The sequence below is a fragment of the Diabrotica undecimpunctata genome, chromosome 8, assembly GCF_040954645.1.
Source record: "Diabrotica undecimpunctata isolate CICGRU chromosome 8, icDiaUnde3, whole genome shotgun sequence".
NCBI lineage: Eukaryota > Metazoa > Arthropoda > Insecta > Coleoptera > Chrysomelidae > Diabrotica > Diabrotica undecimpunctata.
In genome coordinates, this window is record NC_092810.1 from 132971957 (window position 1) to 132979742 (window position 7786).

Genomic DNA, 7786 nt, shown 5'->3' on the forward strand with positions numbered 1-7786 from the left:
ACTAACAATTGATAATATTTTTGGGACAAAAGAGTTTCAACTTTTACCTTCAAATCTCTAGTCCTTAAAACAAGTGTATTACAATTTTATTGCAAGAGGAAAAGTTTAAAGGAACTGTAATATCTTAGTAAAAAGAAAAATTCAACTAAAAAATATATAAAAAAAACTTTAACAAAAATTTTAAGACGGATTTTCTGGTTATACAGTAAAAGGACTGTAATTCTGAGGCATTTTGCACACGAAGAGTATTATCATTTTTTTTTTTTTCGTGCTGCTCATTTGTGACTGTGGAATACTGTACACGAAGCGCAAGCGGCGTGGAATCGTCAACGCAGACGATTGAAGTAACAAGTTTCAAGCCGCCAGCCGCCGTACAACGATGTCAGTCGCTTGCAGTACGCTTTAGTGTTAGAACACCTTTTTGACGGAATTTTATGAGAATGGCGGATCAAATATTAAAAACTGATTTAAAATTATCAGTGTTTATATAATAATATCCTACAAGAGTACTCCAGAAATGATGTGACTGAAAAAGCGTGGTCAGTAGTAGCCAGGCAAATATAGTGGTCAGGTAGGTTAAAATAAAACTTAATTGTTATTTAGGTACATATATTGATTAAATTAATTTTCACATTTTATAAACAATAATTCCATTGCCATGGTAAAGCAGTATTTTGTAATAAAAAATAATTTGCTAAGTAATTTCGTAAATGTTAAGGTAAAGAATTTTTATCTATATTTAAGTTATCCATGTATGCCACATTTCTTACATTTTGTGGGATATTTTGTGTTGTAGTAAGTGTTGAAGGTACTGTATACAATGCACCGTCCTTTTTTCGAATAAAATTGTGTAATACACAAGCACACTGGATTATTGAGATAATAGTTTCGTATTGTCGACATCTGATAGGTGTCAACAAAACCTGAAATTTTTGAGTCATCATTTCAAATGTGCACTCTATAGTTTTTCTACCTCGAGCAAATCTGTAATTGAAAATTCGCTTTTTATTATCAATATTTCTTTCAGTGTATGGTCTCATGACATTTTTTCTTAGAGGAAATGCGGTGTCTGCTGCAAAATAGTATGGGAACTTATTGTCACTTTCGTCATGAGGAAGTTCAGTTGACGGTGGTAAAGTATTGTTGTTTTCCAACCAACGACCAAATGTCGACACCCGAAAGATGCTGCCGTCACTATTTCGTCCAGCATACCCACATTCAATTGAAGTAAAGATACCATCAGCATCTCAATCTCTTGACCTAGACAGTTTGGTAATTGCCATAATACAAAAAATCTCTGTGCGATATCTTTCCATTTTCCTTTATTCGGTAATACCATACATAGTTCTTTTAACGAATTCCATATGACATTTCTAGTTTCTTCTGTAATTAATTAAATGATACGTTCACCTCTTTGAATATATAAAGTTAGGGCAGCAAATGTACAGCCAGTAGCTAAATACCTGAAACAAAAAACAAAACTGAAAATGTATAACAACTGAATTTTAGCTTGTATACATATTCTAACAATATTTACTCTTTGCAGAGGTTGATTGTAAAGAAAAATGAAAGAACATTCGCAATGGGTTTGTCCGGAGCGTAAAACCATCTCCATCTGGCTCTTCAGCAAAAGCAAAAAAACCTTGATACTTGCACGACGTTATGCAGTTTGTATTAATATATATAAGACTGGTCAAATTTTTAGAAAATACTGGAAATATTTTGCTACCCGACACTGAGGTATTGATGCAGCCAGATGAAGACAAATCATCTCAAGCACCACCAAACGAAAATCTAGCTGAAAATAATAATGAAGAAAATAATAACAGTTCAGTAATTGTATCATCAAAACGTGTTCAGGAAACTATATCTAGCGAGAGAAAAAACAAAAAATGTATTAGACAAGGTGACGCTATTGATCAAGCAGTTTTACAATATGTAAATAAAAAAATAGATAGGATTACCCTGGAATTACTAGATGATGATCGAAAGATGTTTCTTTTAAGTTTACTACCAGATGTAAAAAGCCTATCTGACAAAAATTTACGAACGTTCAAAATACAAACTCTAACGTTCATCGAACAGTTAATCAGACAACAAGAACAAAATAATCTAACTCAACACTTTCCGATACAGGATACTTCAAGAATAGACTATCACCACCATGAATCAGCATCACACACCTTAAGTGGATTTTTAATTAATACAGTCGGCACACCCGATTATTCGCCCAACAATGTTGCCACTTCATTTCATAGAAGTAATTGCAGCACAGTTACTACTGATGACATTTCTCCTCCTTCGTCCAATATGCCATAGTTTCTTACAAATATTAATGTAATATTTTATTAATAAATATACCTAGATATAGTACGTCTTTTACTAACCTAAGTGTTATCATAAGTCTTTCTTCTGAACTAACACACTCACGCATGTTAGTATTGTGCTTTTGAATGGCAAGACCTACAATTAACACCAATTCTTTAAATGTATTTTTAGACATTCTGTAAAATGTGTGGAATTTAGAGTCATTTTCCAACAACTCTTTGGCGGCAATAAATAACCTTCTGTTGTAGTTTTTGTAGAGATAAGGATGCACTCAAAATTTCCTCAAGATAATTTAACAAAAGTAAGTCCTCTTCATTACTTGACATCTTTGCAACTATTGTAAAAGCATGGAAAACCTTAAAACAAGACGATCATATGCCGCTTGCAAATCGAATCGTTTGAGGATTTTAAGACGTAAATTAATCGTCGCTGCATGACGAAACTTATACGCGTCTATGATGATATGCTTCATGTGCAGAATGCCTAATAGAACACGGTTAGTTTTTCTTTTTGAGATACCGTCTTCTTTTGAAAGTTGGTTATTATCATAACTATTTATATTTTGTTTACAGCTGCTCTAAAAAGTTGATTTGAAGAGCAACACTTTAACCATTCTGTGATAATATAGATCCAAGACAATTATTTTTCTCCAACAATACGTTTTTCTATAATTTTTCCGTGAATAATAACTTAAAGAAGCAGGTATGTGGTCCCTTTCATCACATAGCCTTTGATATTGTAATTTTTGTACGTTTATTTCATTGTTTAATTCTGTTTCCTTCAAGAGTCTAGGCAAAACCTTTTCATTGATAACTCGCTCTAAGTAAGATATTTTTAGTATCCTTCTATATAGCCACATCTCAAAAACTTTCACCTTTTTTATCACCGCATTGTTCAACATGGCTTCTATGACATATTATAACAAGATACTATATATGTAACAGTAACACCTAATTTTTTTTAAATATAAATTAACAAACCCACATGGGGCAGTTATTATTATCACAATGCGATTACAACACATTATCAATGACATATATAATGATGCCACAGTTAAATTAGTATTTAAATCTAGAGGTAAACTTTATAAAACTGCATTTAAGATCTCCAAAGACCAGACAAAAATAGATGAAGATGCGTACAAGGCTGCCAAAAAGGAATTAATGCCAAGAACATCTATTGGGAAGGTTAACTTGTTTATTCGTTACCTAAGTGGTGTATCAACCGTGGTGGTAGCTAAACAAAAAACGAGTCTCTACCCCAACAACTGTTTACTACCAAAATGTAGGAGGTCTACCTACCATACTTTTTGATCTCCTAAAAAGTATTTCATGCTGCTCTTATAATATAATTATTGTAGCTTCCTTCTTGGTTGGTGTTAGATGTTGCTCTGGAAACCATCAGGGCCTTCTAACTCTAATGCCACAAATTGGTTGCATTGTTCCTTTAGTGATCCTTTCTTAAGTTAATATGCTCCTTTTCTAACTTGGCTGCACCGTACTGAAGACGACCAATAGTCAGAAATACGTATATACGGTTGCCCTCCATCGATATACCATTTTTGGTTTTCTGTTTTGCGAGACATGCCATTACTTTGTACTTTTATTATTCACTCGCATTATCCTTTTCCATTTCTATATATAAATCCACACTAATTATGTAAATAGTTTAATATATTACAGTAAGCTAATCAAATCCTTTGACACTAGCATACAAAAAATTATGCTAATTAATAAACCTCATCCAATTACCCTTCGGCAGCGACATGAAAAATTATTCCAAAACATGATATCACGACCATCTACTGATTAATAAATATCTAGAGATGGGGTGGGTACTATATTGTAGCGTTTTGTTAAAATTTAACGAGTATTGGGGGATGTCAAATGGTGGAAAATATTTCTCGAAATCAGTATATACCAACTATGAAACGAATGCTTACTTGAACTAGAAAGAAAACGCCAAAGTTGAACGGGGAAATTAATTTGACAGAAAAATATTTATATTATAAACAATGAATTAAAAGTATTATATAGTTAAAAGTAATATTATGTTAAAAAATATATTTTATTTTTTTTATTTAACATCCCAATATGATATCTATAATCTGTAATTTAATTTCAATAAATTGTATAAATAGAAGTATAAATAGATATAAAAAAGAAAGGAATAATACGAGCTTTTAGAACAAACAAAAACTTACGAAAATATATTAAGAACAACAAGAGCCAAAAAAAAGCACTTACAACTTAAATGTGGCTATTGCCCAAAAACTTACATCAGCCAAACTGGTAGAAGTTTTAACAAACACGTAGCAGAACACAAAAGAACTTTCAATAATAGAAAAACAGTTTCTATGTACGCACTTCACCTTCTAGATCATAATAATTATTCTTTTATTGACAAATTTTAAATTCTTCACATTCATGGTACAGATCTTAAATTATCCTTGTTAGAATCTATGGAAATTAACAAATTAAAAAATACAGATTGGTTGATCTACACCCCCCAAAAGACAAATTACACATTCAAAAAATTTAAAAAAGTTGAGAAGGTATATGTGATAACTAAGTATTTTGACAAATTTTAAGGAAACTTCATGTTTTCGTTTCGAAAAACCTCAAAAAACTTCTTTTCAAATATAATGCGGGAAAACCAAACATACAGTTTTGTTAATTTTCTTACAGTATAAAGATAGAATACTAAGAAATACTTTTGAATTTTTTGAAAAATTTTTAATGTACAGTTTTGCCACAATATAAAAAATAATATGTTCCAACTTATAATAAAGCTACCGGTAAGAAACCGGACAAAATTTTAATAACATAAGCACAAGACCAAAAAAAACACGGGAACAAATTTAAGACAAAGCAGAGCCACAAATGAACAAGCTATAAGTGTTGTAGAAGCTGTATGACAGGACTTTCCTCAGCTTTATTTTGCAAGGCGTAAAATATCAAGAGCGAAGTACCAGCGTCTGCAGGAACTTAAAATTACTTTGATTCTGTTGAAATTGACTTTCATTCATTTTATGATGATCTTCCCCAAGCAGATGACTAGTTTGTTGGATTTTATAATTAAAATTCAGTATTTTACTCATTTTTTTATGTAGACCTAGGACTAAGATGATCTTTCGTTTGCGTCGTGTTATAAAATGTCTTTTTGGATAATAAAAACTTGTTCACTGAGTCACTTTAGGTATTAGAGAGTTATTGCAACGTCAACATAAAGGCTAACTTTAATAAAGGATCTTTTAATAAAAGATAGGATTTTATGCCTGCATACAACCGTTATTGCACACTTTATTAAAATTTCTCTTATTTTGACGTAACATGTCAAGTCAATTGAATTGTCAATTATTTAAGTTCATTGGTAAATAAATTGTTTTGTTCAATTCTATTGTTTGGTATATGATTTCGCTGTTCTGCCTAAATTTTAAATAATTTAATTCAGTTTAAGTGTTAAAATTAATTATTTCTTTATTGTTAGAATATATTTTTACTAGTTTAGAATTTAGTTTTAGTTATCAAATAAGTTTTTCCTGCAATATAAGTTGTTTACCAAAACTAATTGACATTTCTGTGACATGTCAAAATAAAAGATCTTTTAATAAAGTCCAGACTACTAGTATTTTATTTAAATACAGTCTGCCTTTATTTGAATAAAGGAAGTCTTTAAAGTTTGTAGAACTATGCATGCGTATATGTCAATATAAAAGTACTTTTAATACAGGACATGAAAAAAGAGCGTTACAATAACTCTTTAGTATTTGCCTGTTTCCACATTTATTTGAACTTAATATTAATTTTTTATTTATTTTGGCATATTCTATAACTCCAGTAAAATTGGTACGTAATACTCTTCCATGAAGTGTGACGGGTAGCTCTTTCGAGGCGACAGACTCAGTAAAACACAAGTTGAAATAAAAATAAATCTATTAATTCTAACGTATGTACAAAAATAAAAATAAAATATATTCTATATCCCCGCCTGGATCACGCGAGAGTGAATTCCCCCGCGGACGTCTGTAAAAGAAAAATTATTATTATTAACAGAAAATAAGCGAGAAGAGTGTGTCCCTGTTTTCCTAATATCGATGTAATAATTTTTATTTTGATAGGGCATTTAGGTAAAAATTATAATGATGACTGTCTTAGTCCTTTTGTGTCTGGCTGTATGACGATAAGTCTAAGCCAAAAAAAAAAAAAAAAAAAAAAAAAAAACAAAAAACAGAAAATAAAATACGCCAATTCGATCGCACGCAGACTTACACTCGCTTCCACCCCAGTCCAGCGGAAGCGCCAAACGTTCTCGCAATCAAAATAGTCGATTGTGCAGGTATATCTAACCAAGTAACTCACATAAACAAACCAAATCAAAACTGAATTAACATTTGATATTGTTGTGGTTATTGTGAGCACTTTGTTAGCGGAAAATAACTGTTGATATCTACAAAGCGTTCAAAACCTTGAGAGAGAACAGTTTTTTTGTTTTCCTGTAAAGTTTTTCTGTTGACAGTTACGTGGTTTTCTAGTTAAGCCGACGACATTATATTTTGATTGACACAGCAGAACAGTTAAATATTATACATAAAGATGTTGTAACAGATATCTTTGCTTACTAACTCTACTTTAGTAATAAAGTTATCAGCATTCAATGGTAAAGCGTATTTGATAAAATAACTGTCCGCACAACTTGGTAACTCAGCCAATGGATATAACAATAGAAAACTGTAATTTATGTTATGGTTTGAAAATATTACAGAGTCATCGTGTAGAAATCTACAATTAAGTTAAAAAATTTACCACGGCAACATGCCGCAGTAGTGCCATCTCTAGGATCAGAAACCAAATTAATATAGGGTGCAGATCAACCTTAAATTCTGAATGACCAACTTGAGATAAACAGTCATACTCTCCTTAACTTATTAAGTTGAAGACTATAAAGTCTAAACGGATACCAAAATAGATTACTTAAGCAAGGCACTACGACAAAACAGCCGTCTTCTTCTTAAAGTGCCTATCCGTTCCGGACGTTGGCGATCATCACGGCTATCTTCACTTTGCTTATTGCAGCGCGGAACAGTTCAGTGGTAGTCGTGTTATACCACTTTTCCCGGTCCTCTCTTACCATTTACTTTCCCTTGGAGAATCAGCTGGAGAAGGCCGTAACGTTCTTGATTTCTCATTACATGACCTAGATATTCCAACTTTTTAGTTTTGACGGTCATGAGAATTTCACATTCTTTCCCCATTCTACGCAGGACCTCCACATTAGTAACTCTGTCAACCCAGGATATACGTAAGATGCGCCTATAACACCACATTTCGAAAGCTTCGAGCCGATTCATAGATGCAACAGTCAGTGTCCATGCTTCCATTCCGTAGAGCAGAACTGTGAATATGTAGCAGTTCAATAGACGGCATTTTGTTTGTAATGATATGTCTCGACTGTTGAA

The 7786-nt window shown here is 32.0% G+C and overlaps 1 pseudogene; it reads right to left on the reverse strand.

Moving 5' to 3' along the window:
* Window positions 1-635: 635 nt before the first annotated feature.
* LOC140448589 (uncharacterized) lies at window positions 636-2654 on the reverse strand (annotated as a pseudogene).
* Window positions 2655-7786: the final 5132 nt, after the last annotated feature.